This window comes from Schistocerca serialis, chromosome 3, assembly GCF_023864345.2.
Source record: "Schistocerca serialis cubense isolate TAMUIC-IGC-003099 chromosome 3, iqSchSeri2.2, whole genome shotgun sequence".
Lineage (NCBI taxonomy): Eukaryota > Metazoa > Arthropoda > Insecta > Orthoptera > Acrididae > Schistocerca > Schistocerca serialis.
The window spans coordinates 1,070,846,505-1,070,871,773 of NC_064640.1; positions in this window are offsets into that span (position 1 = coordinate 1,070,846,505).

The following is a 25,269-nucleotide window of genomic DNA, read 5'->3' on the forward strand; positions in this document are numbered from 1 at the left end:
AAATACAAAAGGCACAATGCCGCCTTAAGTACAAGAATAGAGACTCTTCCTACAGTCGGTGCTTAGAGCATTTCCTGTGAGACCAGTATTAGCTTCGGATACACCACTGCAGGTTCAATGTTTTCCTTGGACATACACATTGACGATGAAACACGGAAATCGCATCGGAATTAAATACAAAAGGCTCAATGCCGCTTTAAGTGCAAGTAGAGTGAGACTTCTTAGAGTCTGTGCTTTGATCCTTTCCTGTGAGACCAGTATTAGTTTCCGATACACCACTGCAGGTTCAATGTATTCCTTGGACCTTCACATTGACGATGTAACGTAGAAATCGCAACGGAATTAAATACAAAAGGCTCATTGCAACCATAATTGCAAGAAGAGTGAGACGTCTTAGAGTCTGGTCTTTGATCCTTTCCTGTGAGACCAGTATTAGTTTCCGATGCACCACTGCATGTTCAATGTATTCCTTGGACATTCACATTGACGATGAAACAAGGAAATCGAATCGGAATTAAATACAAAACGCACAATGCCGCCTTAAGTACAAGAATAGAGACTCTTCTTACAGTCGGTGAATTGGGCATTCTCTGTGAGACCAGTATTAGTTTCCGATACACCACTGCAGGTTCAATGTATTCCTTGGACGTACACGTTGGTGATGAAAAACTGAAATTAGATCGGAATCAAATACAAAGGGCACAATGCCGCCTTAAGTGAAAGAAGAGCGAGACTTCTTAGAGTCTGTGCTTTGATCCTTTCCTGTGAGACCAGTATTAGTTTCCGATACACCACTGCAGGTTCAATGTATTCCTTGGACCTTCACATTGACGATGAAACACAGAAATCGCATCGTAATTAAATACAAAAGGCACAATGCCGCCTTAAGTGCAAGAAGAGTGAGACTTCTTAAAGACTGTGCTTTGATCCTTTCCTGTGAGACCAGTATTAGGTTCCGATACACCACTGCAGGTTCAATGTATTCCTTGGGCATTCAAATTGACGATGATACACTGATATCGCAACGGAATTAAATACATAAGGCACAATGCCGCCTTAAGTGCAAGAAGAGTGTGACTTCTTAGACTCTGTGCTTTGTTCCTATCCTGTGAGACCAGTATTAGTTTCCGATTCACGACTGCAGGTTCAATGTATTACTTGTACCTTCACATTGACGATGAAACACAGAAATCGCATCGGAATTAAATACAAAAGGCACAATGCCGCCTTGGGTGCAAGAAGAGTGAGATCTCTTAGAGTCTGAAATTTGATCCTTTCCTGTGAGACTAGTATTAGTTTCCGATACACCACTGCAGGTTCAATGTATTCCTTGGACGTTCACGATGGTGATGATAAACTGAAATTAGATCGGAATTAAATACAAAAATCACAATGCCGCCTTAAGTGCAAGAAGAGTGAGACTTCTTAGAGTCTGTGCTTTGATCCTTTCCTGTGAGACCAGTATTAGTTTCCGATACAACACTGCAGGTTCAATGTATTCCTTGGACCTTCACATTGACGATGAAACACAGAAATCGCATCGTAATTAAATACAAAAGGCACAATGCCGCCTTGAGTGCATGAAGAGTGAGATTTCTTAGAGTCTGTGATTTGATCCTTTCATGTGAGACCAGTATTAGTTTGCGATACACCACTGCAGGTTCAATGTATTCCTTGGACATTCACATTGACGATGAAACACAGATATCTCAACGGAATTAAATACAAAAGGCACAATGACGCCTTAAGTGCAAGAAGAGTGTGACTTCTTAGAATCTGTGATTTGACCCTTTCCTGTGAGACCAGTATTAGTTTGCGATACACCACTACAGGTTCAATGTATTCCATGGACCTTCACACTGACGATGAAACACAGAAATCGCATCGGAATTAAATACAAAATGCACAATGCCGCCTTGAGTGCAAGAAGAGTGAGATTTCATAGAGTCTGTGCTTTGATCCTTTCCTGTGAGACCAGTATTAGTTTCCGATACACCACTGCAAGGGTCAATGTATTCCTTGGACCTTCCCATTGACGATGAAACACAGAAATCGCATCGGATTTAAATACAAAAGACACAATGCCGCCTTAAGTGCAAGAAGAGTGAGACTTCTTAGAGTCTGTGCTTTGATCCATTCCTGTGAGACCAGTATTAGTTTCCGATACACCACTGCAGGTTCAATGTATTAATTGGACGTTCCGTTGGTGATGAGAAACTGAAATTAGATCGGAATTAAATACAAAAATCACAATGCCGCCTTAGGTGCAAGAAGAGTGAGACTTCTTAGAGTCTGTGCTTTGATCCTTTCCTGTGAGACCAGTATTAGTTTCCGATACAACACTGCAGGTTCAATGTATTCCTTGGACCTTCACAATGACGATGAAACACAGAAATCGCATCGTAATTAAATACAAAAGGCACAATGCCGCCTTGAGTGCAAGATGAGTGAGATTTCTTAGAGTCTGTGATTTGATCCTTTCATGTGAGACCAGTATTAGTTTGCGATACACCACTGCAGGTTCAATGTATTCCTTGGACATTCACATTGACGATGAAACACAGATATCGCCACGGCATTAAATACAAAAGGCACAATGACGCCTTAAGTGCAAGAAGAGTGTGACTTCTAAGAGTCTGTGATTTGATCCTTTCCTGTGACACCAGTATTAGTTTCCGAAACACCACTGCAGGTTCAATGTATTCCATGGACCTTCACATTGACGATGAAACACAGAAATCGCATCAGAATTAAATACAAAAGGCACAATGCCGCCATAAGTGCAAGAAGAGTGAGACTTTTTAGAGTCTGTGCTTTGATCCTTTCCTGTGAGACCAGTATTAGTTTCCGATACACCACTGCAGGTTCAATGTATTTCTTGGACCTTCACATTGACGATGAAACATAGAAATCGCATCGGAATTAAATACCAAAGGCACAATGCCGCCTTAAGTACAAGAATAGAGACTCTTCTTGCAGTCGGTGCTTTGAGCATTCCCTGTGAGACCTGTATCAGTTTCCGATACACCACTGCAGGTACAATGTATTTCTTGGACCTTCACATTGACGATGATACATAGAAATTGCATCGGAATTAAATACAAAAGGCACAATGCCGCCTTAAGTACAAGAATATAGACTCTTCTTACAGTCGGTGTTTTGAGCATACCCTGTGAGACCAGTATTAGGTTCCGATGCACCACTGCAGGTTCAATGTCTTCCTTGGTCATACATATTAACGATGAAACACAGAAATCGCATCGGAATTAAATACAAAAGGCACAATGCCGCCTTAAGTACAAGAATAGAGACTCTTCTTACAGTCGGTGTTTTGAGCATTCTCTTTGAGACCAGTATTAGTTTCCGATACACCACTGCAGGTTCAATGTATTCCTTGGACGTACACGTTGGTGATGAAAAACTGAAATTAGATCGGAATTAAATACAAAAGGCACAATGCCGCCTTAAGTGCAAGAAGAGTGAGACTTCTTAGAGTCTGTGCTTTGATCCTTTCCTGTGAGACCAGTATTAGTTTCCGATACACCACTACAGTTTCAATGTATTCCTTGGACCTTCATATTGACGATGAAACACAGAAATCGCATCGGAATTAAATACAAAAGGCACAAAGCCGCCTTAAGTGCAAGAAGAGTGAGACTTCTTAGAGTCTGTGCTTTGATCCTTTCCTGTGAGAGCAGTATTAGTTTCCGATACACCACTGCAGGTTCAATGTATTCCTTGGACCTTCACATTGACGATGAAACACAGAAATCGCATCGGAATTAAATACAAAAGGCACAAAGCCGCCCTAAGTACAAGAATAGGGACTCATCTTACAGTCGGTGCTTTGAGCATTCCCTGTGAGACTAGTATTAGTTTCCGATACACCACTGCAGGTTCAATATATTCCTTGAACATACACATTGACGATGAAACCCAGAAGTCGCATCGGAATTAAATACAAAAGGCACAATGCCGCCTTAAGTACAAGAATAGAGACTCTTCTTGCAGTCGGTGATTTGAGCATTCCCTGTGAGACCAGTATTAGTTTCCGATACACCACTGCAGGTTCAATATATTCCTTGGACCTTCACATTGACGATGAAACACAGAAATCGCATCGGAATTAAATACAATAGGCTCAATGCAACCTGAAGTGCAAGAAGAGTGAGACGTCTTAGAGTCTGGGCGTTGATCCTTTCCTGTGAGACCAGTATTAGTTTCCGATGCACCACTGCAGGTTCAATGTATTCCTTGGACATACACATTGACGATGAAACACAGAAATAGCAACGGAATTAAATACAAAAGGCACAATGCCGCCTTAAGTGCAAGAAGAGTGTGACTTCTTAGAGTGTGTGCTATGATCGTTACCTGTGAGACCAGGATTAGTTTCCGATACACCACTGCAGGTTTAATGTATTCCTTGGACCTTCACATTGACGATGAAACACAGAAATCGCATCGGAATTAAATACAAAGGGCACAATGCCGCGTTAAGTACAAGAATAGAGACTCTTCTTACGGTCGGTGCTTTGAGCATTCCCTTTGAGACCAGTATTATCTTCCAATACACCACTGCAGGTTCAATGTATTCCTTTGACATACACATTGACGATGAAACACAGAAATTGCATCGGAATTAAATACAAAAAGCACAATGCCGCCTTAAGTACAAGAATAGAGACTCTTCTTACAGTCGGTGCTTTGAGCATTCCCTGCGAGACCAGTATTAGTTTCCGATACACCACTGCAGTTTCAATGTATTCCTTGGACCTTCAGATTCACGATGAAACACAGAAATCGCATCGGAATTAAATACAAAAGGCACAATGCCGCCTTAAGTACAAGAATAGAGACCCTTCTTACAGTCGGTGCTTTGAGCATTCCCTGTGAGACCAGTATTAGTTTCCGATACACCTCAGCATGTTGAATGTATTCCTTGGACATACACATTGACGATGAAACACTGAAATCGCATCGGAATTAAATACAGAAGGCACAATACCGCCTTAAGTACAAGAATAGAGACTCTTCTTACAGTCGGTGTTTGAGCATTCCCTGTGAGACCAGTATTAGTTTCCGATACACAACTGCAGGTTCAATGTATTCCTTGGACATACACATTGACGGTGATACACAGAAATCGCATCGGAATTAAATACAAACGGCACAATGCCGCCATTAGTACAAGAATAGAGACTCTTCTTACAGTCGGTTCTTTGAGCATTCCCTGTGAGACCAGTATTAGTTTCCGATACACCACTGCAGGTTCAATGTATTCCTTGGACATACACATTGACGATGAAACACAGAAATCGCATCGGAATTAAATACCAAAGGCACAATGCCGCCTTAAGTACAAGAATAGAGACTCTTCTTACAGTCGGTGCTTTGAGCATTCCCGGTGAGACCAGTATTAGTTTCCGATTCACCACTGCAGGTTCAATGTATTCCTTGGACATACACATTGACGATGAAACACTAAAATCGCATCGTAATTAAATACAGAAGGCACAATACCGCCTTACGTACAAGAATAGAGACTCTTCTTACAGTCGGTGCTTTGAGCATTCCCGGTGAGACCAGTATTAGTTTCCGATACGCCACTGCAGGTTCGATATATTCCTAGGAAATACACAATGCCGATGAACCACTGAAATTACATTGGAATTAAATACAAAAGGCGCAATGCCGCCTTAAGTGCAGGAAGAGTGAGACTTCTTCGAGTCTGTGCTTTGATCTTTTCCTGTGAGGCCAGTATTTGTATCCGATACACCACTGCACGTTCAATGTATTCCTTGGACCTTCACAATGACGATAAAAACACAGAAATCGTATCGGAATTAAATACAAAAGGCACAATGCCGCCTTAAGTACAAGATTAGGGACTCTTCTTACAGTGGATGCTTTGAGCATTCCCTGTGAGACCAGTATTAGTTTCCGATTCACCACTGCAGGTTCAATGTATTCCTTGGACCTTCACATTGACGATGAAACACAGATATCGCAACGGAATTAAATACAAAAGGCACAATGCCGCCTTAAGTGCAAGAAGAGTGTGACTTCTTAGAGTCTGTGCTTTGATACTTTCCTGTGAGACCAGTATTAGTTTCCGATACACCACTGCAGGTTCAATGTATTCCATGGACCTTCACATTGACGATGAAACACAGAAATCGCATCGGAATTAAATACCAAAGGCACAATGCCGCCTTAAGTGCAAGAAGAGTGAGACTTCTTAGAGTCTGTGATTTGATCCTTTCCTGTGAGACCAGTATTAGTTTCCGATACACCACTGCAGGTTCAATGTATTCCTTGGACCTTCACAATGACGATGATACATAGAAATCGCATCGTAATTAAATACAAAAGGCACAATGCCGCCATAAGTACAAGAATAGAGAATCTTCTTACAGTCGGTGTTTTGAGCATTCCCTGTGAGACCAGTATTAGGTTCCAATGCACCACTACAGGTTCAATGTATTTGTTGGACATACACATTGACGATGAAACACAGAAATCGCATCGGAATTAAATACAAAAGGCACAATGCGGCCGTAAGTACAAGAATAGAGACTCTTCTTACAGTCGGTGCTTTGAGCATTCCCTGTGAGACCAGTATTAGTTTCCGATACACCACTGCAGGTTCAATGTATTCCTTGGATATACACATTGACGATGAAACACAGAAATCGCATCGGATCTAATTACAAAAGGCACAATGCCGCCTTAAGTACAAGAATAGAGACTCTTCTTACAGTCGGTGCTTTGAGCATTCCCTGTGAGACCAGTATTAGTTTCCGATACACCACTGCAGGTTCAATGTATTCCTTGGACCTTGACATTGACGATGAAACACAGCAATCGCAACGGAATTAAATACAAAAGGCTCAATGCAACCTGAAGTGCAAGAAGAGTGAGACGTCTTAGAGTCCGGGCTTTGATCCTTTCCTGTGAGACCAGTATTAGTTTCCGATGCACCACTGCAGGTTCAATGTATTCCTAGGACATACACATTGACGATGAAACACGGAAATCGAATCGGAATTAAATACAAAGGCACAATGCCGCCTTAAGTACAAGAATAGAGACTCTTCTTACAGTCGGTGTTTTGAGCATTCTCTGTGAGACCAGTATTAGTTTCCGATACACCAATGCAGGTTCAATGTATTCCTTGGACGTACACGTTGGTGATGAAAAACTGAAATTAGATCGGAATTAAATACAAAGGGCACAATGCTGCCTTAAGTGAAAGAAGAGTGAGACTTCTTAGAGTCTGTGCTTTGATCCTTTCCTGTGAGACCAGTATTAGTTTCCGATACACCACTGCAGGTTCAATGTATTCCTTGGACCTTCACATTGACGATGGAACACAGAAATCGCATCGTAATTAAATACAAAAGGCACAATGCCGCCTTAAGTGCAAGAAGAGTGTGACTTCATAGAGTCTGTGCTTTGATCCATTCCTGTGCGACCAGTATTAGTTTCCGATACACCACTGCGGCTTCAATGTATTCCTTGGACCTTCCCATTGACGATGAAACACAGAAATCGCATCGGAATTAAATACAAAAGACACAATGCCGCCTTAAGTGCAAGAAGAGTGAGACTTCTTAGAGTCTGTGCTTTGATCCATTCCTGTGAGACCAGTATTAGTTTCCGATACACCACTGCAGGTTCAATGTATTCCTTGGACGTTCACGTTGGTGATGAAAAACTCAAATTAGATCGGAATTAAATACAAAAATCACAATGCCGCCTCAAGTGCAAGAAGAGTGTGACTTCTTAGAGTCTGTGCTTTGATCCTTTCCTGTGAGACCAGTATTAGTTTCCGATACACCACTGCCGCTTCAATGTATTCCTTGGACCTTCCCATTGACGATGAAACACAGAAATCGCATCGGAATTAAATACAAAAGACACAATGCCGCCTTAAGTGCAAGAAGAGTGAGACTTCTTAGAGTCTGTGCTTTGATCCTTTCCTGTGAGACCAGTATTAGTTTCCGATACAACACTGCAGGTTCAATGTATTCCTTGGACCTTCACATTGACGATGAAACACAGAAATCGCATCATAATTAAATACAAAAGGCACAATGCCGCCTTGAGTGCAAGAAGAGTGAGATTTCTTAGAGTCTGTGATTTGATCCTTTCATGTGAGACCAGTATTAGTGTGCGATACACCACTGCAGGTTCAATGTATTCCTTGGACAGTCACATTGACGATGAAACACAGATATCGCAACGGAATTAAATACAAAAGGCACAATGACGCCTTAAGTGCAAGAAGAGTGTGACTTCTTAGAGTCTGTGATTTGATCCTTTCCTGTGAGACCAGTATTAGTTTCCGATACACCACTGCAGGTTCAATGTATTCCATGGACCTTCACATTGACGATGAAACACAGAAATCGCATCGGAATTAAATACAAAAGGCACAATGCCGCCTTAAGTGCAAGAAGAGTGAGACTTTTTAGAGTCTGTGCTTTGATCCTTTCCTGTGAGACCAGTATTAGTTTCCGATACACCACTGCACGTTCAATGTATTTCTTGGACCTTCACATTGACGATGACAAACAGAAATCGCATCGGAATTAAATACAAAAGGCTCAATGCAACCTGAAGTATAAGAAGAGTGAGGCGTCTTAGAGTCTGGGTTTTGATCCTTTCCTGTGAGACCACTATTAGTTTCCGATGCACCACTGCAGGTTCAATGTATTCCTAGGACATTCGCATTGACGATGAAACACAGAAATCGCAACGGAATTAAATACAAAAGGCACAATGCCGCTTTAAGTACAAGAATAGAGACTCTGCCTACAGTCGGTGCTTAGAGCATTCCCTGTGAGACCAGTATTAGCTTCCGATACACCACTGCAGGTTCAATGGTTTCCTTGGACATACACATTGACGATGAAACACAGAAATCGAATCGGAATTAAATACAAAAGGCACAATGCCGCCTTAAGTACAAGAATAGAGACTCTTCTTACAGTCGGTGTTTTGAGCATTCTCTTTGAGACCAGTATTAGTTTCCGATACACCACTGCAGGTTCAATGCATTCCTTGGACGTACACGTTGGTGATGAAAAACTGAAATTAGATCGGAATTAAATACAAAAGGCTCAATGCCGCATTAAGTGCAAGAAGAGTGAGACTTCTTAGAGTCTGTGCTTTGATCCTTTCCTGTGAGACCAGTATTAGTTTCCGATACACCACTGCAGGTTCAATGTATTCCTTGGACCTTCACATTGACGATGAAACACAGAAACCGCATCGTAATTAAATACAAAAGGCACAATGCCGCCTTAAGTGCAAGAAGAGTGCGACTTCTTAGAGTCTGTGCTTTGATCCTTTCCTGTGAGACCAGTATTAGTTTCCGATACACCACTGCAGGTTCAATGTATTCCTTGGACATTCACATTGACGATGAAACACAGAAATCGCATCGGAATTAAATAGAAAAGGCTCAATGCAACCTGAAGTGCAAGAAGAGTGAGACGTCTTAGAGTCTGGGCGTTGATCCTTTCCTGTGAGACCATTATTAGTTTCCGATGCACCACTGCAGGTTCAATGTATTCCTTGGACATACACATTGACGATGAAACACAGAAATCGCAACGGAATTAAATACAAAAGGCACAATGCCGCCTTAAATGCAAGAAGAGTGTGACTTCTTAGAGTCTGTGCTATGATCGTTTCCTGTGAGACCAGTATTAGTTTCCGATACACCACTGCAGGATTAATGTATTCCTTGGACCTTCACATTAACGATGAAGCACAGAAATCGCATCGGAATTAAATACGAAAGGCACAATGCCGCCTTAAGTGCAAGAAGAGTGGGACTTCTTAGAGTCTGTGCTTTGATCCTTTCCTGTGAGACCAGTATTAGCTTCCGATACACCACTGCAGGTTCAATGTATTCCTTGGACCTTCACATTGACGATGAAACACAGAAATCGAATCGTAATTAAATACAAAAGGCACAATGCCGCCTTAAGTGCAAGAAGAGTGGGACTTCTTAGAGTCTGTGCTTTGATCCTTTCCTGTGAGACCAGTATTAGTTTCCGATACACCACTGCAGGTTCAATGTATTCCTTGGACATTCACATTGACGATGAAACACAGATATCGCAACGGAATTACATACAAAAGGCCCAATGCCGCCTTAAGTGCAAGAAGAGTGTGACTTCTTAGAGTCTGTGCTTTGATCCTTTCCTTTGAGACCAGTATTAGTTTCCGATACACCACTGCAGGTTCAATGTTTTGGTTCAAATGGCTCTAAGCACTATGGGACTTAACATCTGAGGTCATCAGTCGCCTAGACTTAGAACTAATTAAACCTACCTAACCTAAGGACATCACACACAGCCATGCCCGCGAGAGGATTCGAACCTGCGACCGTAGCAGCAGCGCGGTTCCAGACTGAAGCTCCTAGAACCGCTCAGCTACTGCGGCCGGCGTTCAATGTATTCCTTGGACCTTCACATTGACGATGAAACACAGAAATCGCACCGGAATTAAATACAAAAGGCACAATGCCGCCTTAAGTGCAAGAAGAGTGACACTTCTTAGAGTCTGTGCTTTGATCCTTTCCTGTGAGACCAGTATTAGTTTCCGATACACCACTGCAGGTTCAATCTATTCCTTGGACATACGCATTGACGATGAAACACAGAAGTCGCATCGGAATTAAATACAAAAGGCACAATGCCGCCTTAAGTACAAGTATAGAGACTCTTCTTACAGTCGGTGCTTTGAGCATTCCCTGTGAGACCAGTATTAGTTTCCGATACACCACTGCAGCTTCAATGTATTCCTTGGACCTTCACATTGACGATGAAACACAGAAATCGCATCAGAATTAAATAGAAAAGGCTCAATGCAACCTGAAGTGCAAAAAGAGTGAGACGTCTTAGAGTCTTGGCGTTGATCCTTTCCTGTGAGACCAGTATTAGTTTCCGATGCACCACTGCAGGTTCAATGTATTCCTTGGACATACACATTGACGATGAAACACAGAGATCGCAACGGAATTAAATACAAAAGGCACAATGCCGCCTTACATGCAAGAAGAGTGTGACCTCTTAGAGTCTGTGCTATGATCGTTTCCTGTGAGACCAGTATTAGTTTCCGATACACCACTGCAGGATTAATGTATTCCTTGGACCTTCACATTGACGATGAAACACAGAAATCGCATCGGAATTAAATACGAAAGGCACAATGCCGCCTTAAGTGCAAGAAGAGTGAGACTTCTTGGAGACTGTGCTTTGATCCTTTCCTGTGAGACCGGTATTAGTTTCCGATACACCACTGCAAGTTCAATGTATTCCTTGGACCTTCACAATGACGATGAAACACAGAAATACCATCGGAATTAAATACAAAATTCACAATGCCGCCTTAAGTACAAGAATAGTGACTCTTCTTACAGTCGGTGCTTTGATCATTCCCTGTGAGACCAGTATTAGTTTCAGATACACCACTGCAGGTTCAATGTATTCCTTGGACATACACATTGACGATGAAACACGGAAATCGCATCGGAATTAAATACATAAGGCACAATGCCGCCTTTAAGTACAAGAATAGAGACTCTTGTTACAGTCGGTGCTTTGAGCATTCCCTGTGAGAACAGCATTAGTTTCCGACACACCTCTGCAGGTTCAATGTATTCCTCGGACATACACATTGACGATGAAACACTGAAATCGCATCGGAAATAAATACAATAGGCTCAATACCGCCTTAAGTACAAGAATAGAGACTCTTCTTACAGTCGGTGTTTGAGCATTCCCTGTGAGACCAGTATTAGTGTCCGATACACCACTGCAGGTTCAATGTATTCCTCGGACATACACATTGACGATGAAACACTGAAATGGCATCGGAAACAAATACAAAAGGCACAATACCGTCTTAAGTACAAGAATAGAGACTCTTCTTACAGTCGGTGTTTTGAGCATTTTCTGTGAGACCAGTATTAGTTTCCGATACATCACTGCAGGTTCAATGTATTCCTTGGACGTACACGTTGGTGATGAAAAACTGAAATTAGATCGGAATTAAATGCAAATGGCACAATGCCGCCTTAAGTGCAAGAAGAGTGAGACATCTTAGAGTCTGTGCTTTGATCCTGTCCTGTGAGACCAGTATTAGTTTCCGATACACCACTGCAGGTTCAATGTATTCCTTGGACCTTCACATTGACGATGAAACACAGAAATCGCATCGGAATTAAATACAAATGGCACAATGCCGCCCTAAGTACAAGAATAGGGACTCATCTTACAGTCGGTGTTTTGAGCATTCCCTGTCAGACCAGTATTAGTTTCCGATACACCACTGCTGGTTCAATGTATTCCTTGGACATACACATTGAGATGAAACACAGAAGTCGAATCGGAATTAAATACAAAAGGCACAATGCCGCCTTAAGTACAAGAAGAGACTCTTCTTACAGTCGGTGCTTTGAGCATTCCCTGTGAGACCAGTATTAGTTTCCGATACACCACTTTAGGTTCAATGTATTCCTTGGACCTTCACATTGACGATGAAACACAGAAATCGAATCGGAATTAAATACAAAAGGCTCAGTGCAACCTGAAGTGCGAGAAGAGTGAGACATCTTTGAGTCTGGGATTTGATCCTTTCCTGTGAGACCAGTATTAGTTTCCGATGCACCACTGCAGGTTCAATGTATTCCTTGGACGTACACGTTGGTGATGAAAAACTGAAATTAGATCGGAATTAAATGCAAATGGCACAATGCCGCCTTAAGTGCAAGAAGAGTGAGACTTCTTAGAGTCTGTGCTTTGATCCTGTCCTGTGAGACCAGTATTAGTTTCCGATACACCACTGCAGGTTCAATGTATTCCTTGGACCTTCACATTGACGATGAAACACAGAAATCGCATCGGAATTAAATACAAATGGCACAATGCCGCCCTAAGTACAAGAATAGGGACTCATCTTACAGTCGGTGTTTTGAGCATTCCCTGTCAGACCAGTATTAGTTTCCGATACACCACTGCTGGTTCAATGTATTCCTTGGACATACACATTGAGATGAAACACAGAAGTCGAATCGGAATTAAATACAAAAGGCACAATGCCGCCTTAAGTACAAGAAGAGACTCTTCTTACAGTCGGTGCTTTGAGCATTCCCTGTGAGACCAGTATTAGTTTCCGATACACCACTTTAGGTTCAATGTATTCCTTGGACCTTCACATTGACGATGAAACACAGAAATCGCATCGGAATTAAATACAAAAGGCTCAGTGCAACCTGAAGTGCGAGAAGAGTGAGACATCTTTGAGTCTGGGATTTGATCCTTTCCTGTGAGACCAGTATTAGTTTCCGATGCACCACTGCAGGTTCAATGTATTCCTTGGACATACACATTGACGATGAAACACAGAAATCGCAACGAAATTAAATACAAAAGGCACAATGCCGCCTTAAGTGCAAGAAGAGTGAGACTTCTTGGAGTCTGTGCTCTGATCCGTTCCTGTGAGACCGGTATTAGTTTCCGATACACCACTGCAAGTTCAATGTATTCCTTGGACCTTCACAATGACTATGAAACACAGAAATCGCATCGGAATTAAATACAAAATTCACAATGCCGCCTTAAGTACAAGTATAGAGACTCTTCTTACAGTCGGTGCTTTGAGCGTTCCCTGTGAGACCAGTATTAGTTTCCGATACACCACTGCTGGTTCAATGTATTCCTTGGTCATACCCATTGATGATGAAACACTGAAATTACATCGGAATTAAATACAACAGGCAAAATGCCGCCTTAAGTACAAGAATAGAGACTCTTCTTACAGTCGGTGCTTTGAGCATTCCCTGCGAGACCAGTGTTAGTTTCCGATACACCTCTGCATGTTCAATGTATTCCTTGGACATACACATTGACGATGAACCACTGAAATTACATTGGAATTAAATACAAAAGGCGCAATGCCGCCTTAAGTGCAGGAAGAGTGAGACTTCTTCGAGTCTGTGATTCGATCTTTTCCTGTTAGACCAGTATTTGTTTCCGATACACCACTGCGGGTTCAATGTGTTCCTTGGACCTCACATTGACGGTGAAACACATATATCACATCGGAATTTAATAAAAAAGGCACAATGCCGCTTTAGGTACAACAATAGAGACTCTTCTTACAGTCGGTGCTTTGAGCGTTCCCTGTGAGACCAGTATTAGTTTCCGATACACCACTGCTGGTTCAATGTATTCCTTGGACATACACATTGACGATGAAACACTCAAATTACGTCGGAATTAAATACAAAAGCCACAATGCCGCCTTAAGTGCAAGAAGAGTGAGACTTCTTAGAGTCTGTCTTTTGATCCTTTCCTGTGAGACCTGTATTAGTTTCCGATACACCATTGCAGGTTCAATGTATTCCTTGGACATACACATTGACGATGAAACACTGAAATTACATCGAAATTAAATACAAAAGACACAATGCCGCCTTAAGTGCAAGAAGAGTGAGAATTCTTAGAGTCTGTGCTTTGATCCCTTCCTACGAGATCAGTATTAGTTTCCGATACACCACTGCAGGTTCAATGTATTCCTTGGACCTTCACATTGTCGATGAAACACAGAAATGGCATCGGAATTAAATACAAAAGGCATAATGCCGCATTAAGTACAAGAATAGAGACTCTTCTTACAGGCGGTGCTTTGAGCTTTCCCTGTGAGACCAGTATTAGTTTCCGATACACCACTGCAGGTTCAATGTATTCCTTGGACCTACACATTGACGATAAAACACAGATATCGCATCGGAATGAAATACAACCGGCACAATGCCGCCTTAAGTACAAGATTAGAGACTCTTCTTAGAGTCGGTGGTTTGAGCATTCCCTGTGAGACCAGTATTAGTTTCCGATACACCACTGCAGGTTCAATGTATTCCTAGGACATACACATTGACGATGAACCACTGAAATTTCATTGGAATTAAATACAAAAGGCGAAATGCCGCCTTAAGTGCAGGAAGAGTGAGACTTCTTCGAGTCTGTGCTTTGAACTTTTCCTGTGAGACCAGTATCAGTTTCCGATACACCACTGCAGGTTCAATGTGTTCCTTGGACCTTCACATTGACGATGATACACAGAAATCGCATCGGAATTAAATACAAAAGGCTCAATGCAACCTTAAGTGAAAGAAGAGTGAGACGTCTTAGAGTCTGTGCTTTGATCCTTTCCTGTGAGACCAGTATTAGTTTCCGATACACCACTGCATGTTCAATGTATTCCTTGGACATTCACATTGACGATAAAACACAGAAATCCAATCGGAGTTAAATACAAAACGCACAATGCCGCCTTAAGTACAAGAATAGAGACTCTTCTTACAGTCGGTGTTTTGAGCATTCCCTGTGAGACCAGTATTAGTTTCCGATACACCACTACTGGTTCAATGTATTCCTTGGACAGACACATTGACGATGAAACACAGAAATCTCATCGGAATTAAATGCAAAAGGCACAATGACGCCTTAAGGGCAAGAAGAGTGAGACTACTTAGAGTCTGTGCATTGAACCTTTCCTGTGAGACCAGTATTAGTTTCCGATACACCACTGCAGGTTCAATGTATTCCGTGGACCTTCACATTGACGATTAAACACAGAAATCGCATCGGAATTAAATGCAAAAGGCACAATGCCGCTTTCAGTGCACGAAGATTGAGATTTCTTAGAGTCTGTGATATGATCCTCTTCTGTGAGACTAGTATTAGTTTCCGATACACCACTGCACGTTCAATGTATTCCTTGGACCTTCACATGGACGACGAAACACAGATATCGCATCGGAATTAAATACAAATGGCACAATGCCGCCTTAAGTACAAGAAAAGAGACTCTTCTTACAGTCTGTGCTTTGATCCTTTCCTGTGAGACCAGGATTAGTTTCCGATAGCCCACTGCAGTTTCAATGTATTCCTTGGACCTTCACATTAACGATGAAACATAGAAATCGCATCGGAATTAAATACAAAAGGCACTATGCCGTCTTAAGTACAAGAATAGAGACTCTTCTTACAGTCGGAGCTTTGAGCATTCCCTGTGAGACCAGTATTAGTTTCCGATACACCACTGCAGGTTCAATGTATTCCTTGGACCTTCACATTGACGATGAAACACAGAAATCGCATCGGAATTAATTACGAAAGGCGCAATGCCGCCTTAAGTACAAGAATAGAGACTCTTCTCACAGTCGGTTCTTTGAGCATTCCCTGTGAGACCAGTATTAGTTTCTGATACACCACTGCAGGTTCAATGTATTCCTTGGACCTTCACATTGACGATGAAACACAGAAATCGCATCGGAGTTAAATACCAAAGGCACAATGCCGCCTTAAGTACAAGAATTAAGACTCTTATTACTGTCGGTGCTTTGAGCATTCCCTGTGAGACCAGTATTTGTTTCCGATACACCACTGCCGGTTCATTGAATTCCTTGGACCTTCACATTGACGATGAAACACAGAAATCGCATCGGATTTAAAAACAAAAGGCGCAATGCCGCCATAAGTACAAGAATAGAGACTCTTCTTACAGTCGGTGCTTTGAGCATTCCCTGTGAGACCAGTATTACTTTCTGATACACCACTGCAGGTTCAATGTATTCTTTGGACCTTCACATTGACGATGAAACACAGAAATCGCATCGGAATTAAATACAAAAGGCACAATGCCGTCATAAGTAGAAGAATAGAGACTCTTCTTACAGTCGGTGCTTTGAGCATTCCCAGTGAGACCAGTATTAGTTTCCGATACACCACTGCGTGTTCAATTAATTCCTTGGACATTCACATTGACGATGAAACACAGAATTCGCATCTGAATTAAATACAAAAGGCGCAATGCCACCTTAAGTACAATACTAGAGACTCTTCTTACATTCGATGATTTGAGCATTCCCTGTGAGACGGGTATTAGTTTCCGATTCACCACTGCAGGTTCAATGTATTTCTTGGACCTTCACATTGACGATGAAACACAGAAATCGCATCGGAATTAATTACAAAAGGCGCAATACCGCCTTAAGTACAAGAATAGAGACTCTTCTTTCAGTCGGTGCTTTGAGCATTCCCTGTGAGACCAGTATTAGTTTCTGACACACCACTGCAGGTTCAATGTATTCCTTATACATACACATTGACGATAAAACACAGAAATCCAATCGGAGTTAAATACAACACGCACAATGCCGCCTTAAGTACAAGAATAGAGACTCCTCTTACAGTCGGTGTTTTGAGCATTCCCTGTGAGACCAGTATTAGGTTCCGATACACCACTACTGGTTCAATGTATTCCTTGGACAGACACATTGACGATGAAACACAGAAATCTCATCGGAATTAAATGCAAAAGGCACAATGACGCCTTAAGGGCAAGAAGAGTGAGACTACTTAGAGTCTGTGCATTGATCATTTCCTGTGAGACCAGTATTAGTTTCCGATAAACAACTGCAAGTTCAATGTATTCCGTGGACCTTCAAATTGACGATTAAACACAGAAATCGCATCGGAATTAAATGCAAAAGGCACAAGGCCGCCTTAAGTGCACGAAGAGTGAGATTTCTTAGAGTCTGTGATATGATCCTTTTCTGTGAGACCAGTATTAGATTCCGATTCACAACTGCACGTTCAATGTATTCCTTGGACCTTCACATGGACGTCGAAACACAGAAATCGCATCGGAATTAAATACAAATGGCACAATGCCGCCTTAAGTACACGAAAAGAGACTCTTCTTACAGTCTGTGCTTTGATCCTTTCCTGTGAGACCAGGATTAGTTTCCGATAGCCCACTGCAGTTTCATTGTATTCCTTGGACCTTCACATTAACGATGAAACACAGAAATCGCATCGGAATTAAATACAAAAGGCACAATGCCGCCTTAAGTACAAGAATAGAAACTCATCCTACAGTCGGTGTTTTGAGCATTCCCTGTGAGACCAGTATTAGTTTCAGATACACCACTGCAGTTTCAATGTATTCCTTGCACCTTCACATTGACGATGAAACACAGAAATCGCATCGAAATGAAATTTAAAAGGCACTATGCCGTCTTAAGTACAAGAATAGAGACTCTTCTTACAGTCGGTGTTTTGAGCATTCCCTGTGAGACCAGTATTAGTTTCCGATACACCACTGCAGGTTCAATGTATTCCTTGGACCTTCACATTGACGATGAAACACAGAAATCGCATCGGAATTAATTACAAAAGGCGCAATGCCGCCTTAAGTACAAGAATAGGGACTCTTCTCACAGTCGGTGCTTTGAGCATTCCCTGTGAGACCAGTATTAGTTTCTGATACACCACTGCAGGTTCAATGTATTCCTTGGACCTTCACATTGACGATGAAACACAGAAATCGCATCGGAGTTAAATACCAAAGGCACAATGCCGCCTTAAGTACAAGAATTGAGACTCTTCTTACTGTCGGTGCTTTGAGCATTCCCTGTGAGACCAGTATTTGTTTCCGATACACCACTGCGGGTTCAATGTATTCCTTGGACCTTCACATTGACGATGAAACACAGAAATCGCATCGGATTTAAATACAAAAGGCGCAATGCCGCCATAAGTACAAGAATAGAGACTCTTTTTACAGTCGGTGCTTTGAGCATTCCCTGTGAGACCAGTATTACTTTCTGATACACCACTGCAGGTTCAATGTATTCCTTGGACATACACATTGACGATATAACACAGAAATCCAATCGGAGTTAAATACAAAACGCACAATGCCGCCTTAAGTACAAGAATAGAGACTTTTCTTACAGTCGGTGTTTTGAGCATTCCCTGTGAGACCAGTATTAGTTTCCGATACACCACTTTTGGTTCAATGTATTCCTTGGACAGACACATTGACGATGAAACACAGAAATCTCATCGGAATTAAATGCAAAAGGCACAATGACGACTTAAGGGCGAGAAGAGTGGGACTACTTAGAGTCTGTGCATTGATCCTTTCCTGTTAGACCAGTATTAGTTTCCGATAAACCACTGCAGGTTTAATGTATTCCGTGGACCTTCACATAGACGATTAAACACAGAAATCACATCGGAATTAAATAAAAAGGTACAATGCCGCCTTAAGTGCACGAAGAGTGAGATTTCTTAGAGTCTGTGATATGATCCTTTTCTGTGAGACCAGTATTAGTTTCCGATACACTTCTGCACGTTCAATGTATTCCTTGGACCTTCACATGGACGACGAAACACAGAAATCGCATCGGAATTAAATACAAAAGGCACAATGCCGCCTTAAGTACAAGAAAAGAGACTCTTCCTACAGTCTGTGCTTTGATCCTTTCCTGTGAGACCAGGATTAGTTTCCGATAGCCCACTGCAGTTTCAATGTATTCCTTGGACCTTCACATTGACGATGAAACTCAGAAATCGCATTGGAATTAAATACAAAAGGCACAATGCCCCTTAAGTACAAGAATAGAGACCCTTCTTACAGTCGGTGCATTGAGCATTCATAGTGAGACCAGTATTAGTAACCGATACACCACTGCGTGTTCAATTTATTCCTTGGACATTCACATTGACGATGAAACACAGAAATCGCATCTGAATTAAATACAAAAGGCACAATGCCACCTTAAGTACAATATAAGAGACTCTTCTTACAGTCGATGATTTGAGCATTTCCTGTGAGACCAGTATTAGTATCCGATACACCACTGCAGGTTCAATGTATTCCTTGGAACTTCACATTGACGATGAAACACAGAAATCGCATCGGAGTAAAATACAAAAGGCACAATGCCGCCTTAAGTACAAGAATTGAGACTCTTCTTACTGTCGGTGCTTTGAGCATTCCCTGTGAGACCAGTATTAGGTTCCGATACACCACTGCAGGTTCAATGTATTCCTTGGACTTTCACATTGACGATGAAACACAGAAATCGCATCGGAATTAAATACAAAAGGCGCAATGCCGCCTTAAGTACAAGAATAGAGACTCTTCTTACAGTCGGTGCTTTGAGCATTCCCTGTGAGACCAGTATTACTTTCTGATACACCACTGCAGGTTCAATGTATTCCTTGGACCTTCACATTGACGATGAAACACAGAATTCGCATCGGAATTAAATCCAAAAGGCACAATGCCGTAATAAGTACAAGAATAGAGACTCTTCTTACAGTCGGTGCTTTGACCATTCCCAGTGAGACCAGTTTTAGTTTCCGATACACCACTGCGTGTTCAATTTATTCCTTGGACATTCACATTGACGATGAAACACAGAAATCGCATCTGAATCAAATACAAAAGGCGCAATGCCGCCTTAAGTACAAGAATAGAGACTCATCTTACAGTCGGTGCTTTGAGCATTCCCTGTGAGACCAGTATTAGTTTCTGATACACCACTGCAGGTTCAATGTATTCCTTGGACCTTCACATTGACGATGAAACACAGAAATTGCATCGGAATTAAATACAAACGGCACAATGCCGCCTTAAGTACAAGAATAGAAAATCTTCTTACAGTCGGTGTTTTAAGCATTCCCTGTGAGACCAGTATTAGTTTCCGATACACCACTGCAGGTTCAATGTATTCCTTGGACCTTCACATTGACGATGAAACACAGAAATCGCATCGGAATTAAATTCAAAAGGCACTATGCCGTCTTAAGTACAGGAATACAGACTCTTATTACAGTCGGTGCTTTGAGCATTCCCTGTGAGACCAGTATTAGTTTTCGATACACCACTGCAGGTTCAATGTATCCCTTGGACATTCACATTGACGATGAATCACAGAAATCGCATCGGAATTCATTACAAAAGGCGCAATGCCACCTTAAGTACAAGAATAGAGACTCTTCCGACTGTCGGTGCTTTGAGCGTTCCCTGGGAGACCAGTATTAGTTTCTGATACATCACTGCAGGTTCAATGTATTCCTTGGACCTTCACATTGACTATGAAACACACAAATCGCATCGGAGTTAAATACAAAAGATACAATGCCGCCTTAAGTACAAGAATAAAGACTCTTCTTACTGTCGGTGCTTTGAGCATTCCCTGTGAGACCAGTATTAGTTTCCGATACACCACTGCCGGTTCATTGTATTCCTTGGACCTTCACATTGACGATGAAACACAGAAATCGCATCGGAATTAAATACAAACGGCACAATGCCGTCTTAAGTACAAGAATAGAAAATCTTCTTACAGTCGGTGTTTTGAGCATTCCCTGTGAGACCAGTATTAGTTTCCGATACACCACTGCCGGTTCAATGTATTCCTTGGACCTTCACATAGACGATGAAACACAGAAATCGCATCGGAATTAAATACAAACGGCACAATGCCGTCTTAAGTACAAGAATAGAAAATCTTCTTACAGTCGGTGTTTTGAGCATTCCCTGTGAGACCAGTATTAGTTTCCGATACACCACTGCAGGTTCAACGTATTCCTTGGTCCTTCACATTGACGATGAAACACAGAAATCGCATCGGAATTAAATACAAAAGGCGCGATGCCGCCTTAAGTACAAGAATAGAGGCTCTTCTTGCAGTCGGTGCTTTGAGCATTCATTGTGAGATCAGTATTAGTTTCTGATACACCACTGCAGGTTCATTGTATTCCTTGGACCTTCACATTGACGATGAAACACAGAAATCGCATCGGAATTAAATACATAAGGCACAATGCTGTCTTAAGTACAAGAATAGAGACTCTTCTTACAGTCGATGCTTTGAGCATTCCCTGTGAGACCAGTATTAGTTTCTGATACACCACTGCAGGTTCATTGTATTCCTTGGACCTTCTCATTGACGATGAAACACAGAAATCGCATCGGAGTTAAATACAAAAGGCACAATGCCGTCTTAAGTACAAGAATAGAGACTCTTCTTACAGTCTGTGCTTTGAGCATTCCCTGTGTGACCAGTATTAGTTTCCGATACACCACTGCAGGTTCAATGTATTCCTTGGACCTTCACATTGACGATGAATCACAGAAATCGCATCGGAATTCATTACAAAAGGCGCAATGCCACCTTAAGTTCAAGAATAGAGACTCTTCCTACTGTCGGTGCTCAGAGCGTTCCCTGTGAGACCAGTATTAGTTTCTGATACACCACTGCAGATTCAATGTATTCCTTGGACCTTCACATTGACCATGAAACACAGAAATCGCATCGGAGTTAAATACAAAAGACACAATGTCGCCTTAAGTACAAGAATAAAGACTCTTCTTACTGTCGGTGCTTTGAGCATTCCCTGTGAGACCAGTATTAGTTTCCGATACACCACTGCAGGTTCAATGTATTTCTTGGACCTTCACATTGACGATGATACACAGAAATCGCATCGGAGTTAAATACAAAAGGCACAATGCCGCCTTAAGTACAAGAATAGCGACTCTTCTTACTGTCGGTGCTTTGAGCATTACCTGTGAGACCAGTACTAGTTTCTGATACACCACTGCAGGTTCAATGTATTCCTTCTACCTTCACATTGACGATGAAACACAGAAATCGCGTCGGAGTTAAATACAAAAGGCACATTACCGCCTTAAGTACAAGAATAGAGACACTTCTTACTGTCGGTGCTTTGAGCATTCCCTGTGAGACCAGTATTAGTTTCCGATACACCACTGCCGGTTCATTGTATTCCTTGGACCTTCACATTGACGATGAAACACAGAAATCGCATCGGAATTAAATACAAACGGCACAATGCCGTCTTAAGTACAAGAATAGAAAATCTTCTTACAGTCGGTGTTTTGAGCATTCCCTGTGAGACCAGTATTAGTTTCCGATACACCACTGCAGGTTCAATGTATTCCTTGGTCCTTCACATTGACGATGAAACACAGAAATCGCATCGGAATTAAATACAAAAGGCGCAATGCCGCCTTAAGTACAAGAATAGAGACTCTTCTTGCAGTCGGTACTTTGAGCATTCATTGTGAGACCAGTATTAGTTTCTGAAACACCATTGCAGGTTCATTGTATTCCTTGGACCTTCACATTGACGATGAAACACAGAAATCGCATTGGAATTAAATACAAAAGGCACAATGCTGTCTTAAGTACAAGAATAGAGACTCTTTTTACAGTCGGTGCCATGAGCATTCCCTGTGAGACCAGTATTAGTGTCCGATACACCACTGCAGGATCAATGTATTCCTTGGACCTTCACATTGACGATGAAACACAAAAATCGCATCGTAATTAAATACAAAAGGCACAATGCCGCCTTGAGTGCAAGAAGAGTGAGATTTCTTAGAGTCTGTGATTTGATCCTTTCATGTGAGACCAGTATTAGTTTGCGATACACCACTGCAGGTTCAATGTATTCCGTGGACATTCTCATTGACGATGAAACACAGATATCGCAACGGAATTAAATACAAAAGGCACAATGACGCCTTAAGTCCAAGAAGATTGTGACTTCTTAGAGTCTGTGATTTGATCCTTTCCTGTGAGACCAGTATTAGTTTCCGATACACCACTGCAGGTTCAATGTATTCCATGGACCTTCTCATTGACGATGAAACACAGAAATCGCATCGGAATTAAATACAAAAGGCACAATGCCGCCTTAAGTGCAAGAAGAGTGAGACTTTTTAGAGTCTGTGCTTTGATCCTTTCCTGTGAGACCAGTATTAGTTTCCGATACACCACTGTAGGTTCAATGTATTTCTTGGACCTTCACATTGACGATGAAACATAGAAATCGCATCGGAATTAAATACCAAAGCCACAATGCCGCCTTAAGTACAAGAATAGAGACTCTTCTTACATTCGGTGCTTTGAGCATTCCCTGTGAGACCTGTATTAGTTTCCGATACACCACTGCAGGTACAAAGTATTCCTTGGACCTTCACATTGACGATGATACATAGAAATTGTATCGGAATTAAATACAAAAGGCACAATGCCGTCATAAGTACAAGAATAGAGACTCTTCTTACAGTCGGTGCTTTGAGCATTCCCAGTGAGACCAGTACTGGTTTCTGATACACCACTGCGAGTTCAATTTATTCCTTGGTCATTCACATTGACGATGAAACACAGAAATCGCATCTGAATTAAATACAAAAGGCGCAATGCCGCCTTAAGTATAATAATAGAGACCCTTCTTACAGTCGATGCTTTGAGCATTCCCTGTGAGACCAGTATTAGTTTCTGATACACCACTGCAGGTTCATTGTATTCTTTGGACCTTCACATTGACGATGAAACACAGCAATCGCATCGGAATTAAATACAAATGGCGCAATGCTGCCTTAAGTACAAGAATAGAGACTCTTCTTACAGTCGGTGCTTTGAGCATTCCCTGTGAGACCAGTATTAGTTTCTGATACACCACTGCAAGTTCAATGTATTCCTTGGACCTTCACATTGACGATGAAACACAGAAATTGCATCGGAATTAAATACAAACGGCACAATGCCGCCTTAAGTACAAGAATAGAAAATCTTCTTACAGTCGGTGTTTTAAGCAATCCCTGTGAGACCAGTATTAGTTTCCGATACACCACTGCAGGTTCAATGTATTCATTGGACCTTCACATTGACGATGAAACACAGAAATCGCATCGGAATTAAATTCAAAAGGCACTATGCCGCCTTAAGTACAAGAATAGAGACTCTTCTTACAGTCGGTGCTCTGAGCATTCCCTGTGAGACCAGTATTAGTTTCCGATACACCACTGCAGGTTCAATGTATTCCTTGGACCTTCACATTGACGATGAAGCACAGAAATCGCATCGGAATTAATTACAAAAGGCGCAATGCCACCTTAAGTACAAGAATAGAGACTCTTCCTACTGTCGGTGCTTTGAGCATTCCCTGTGAGACCAGTATTAGTTTCTCATACACCACTGCAGGTTCAATGTATTCCTTGGACCTTCACATTGACTATGAAACACAGAAATCGCATCGGAGTAAAATACAAAAGGCACAATTCCGTCATAAGTACAAGAATTGAGACTCTTCTTACAGTCGGTGCTTTGAGCATTCCCTGTGAGACCAGTATTAGTTTCTGATACACCACTGCGAGTTCAATTTATTCCTTGGTCATTCACATTGACGATGAAACACAGAAATCGCATCTGAATTAAATACAAAAGGCGCAATGCCGCCTTAAGTATAATAATAGATACTCTTCTTACAGTCGATGCTTTCAGCATTCCCTGTTAGACCAGTATTAGTTTCTGATACACCACTGTAGGTTCATTGTATTCCTTGGACC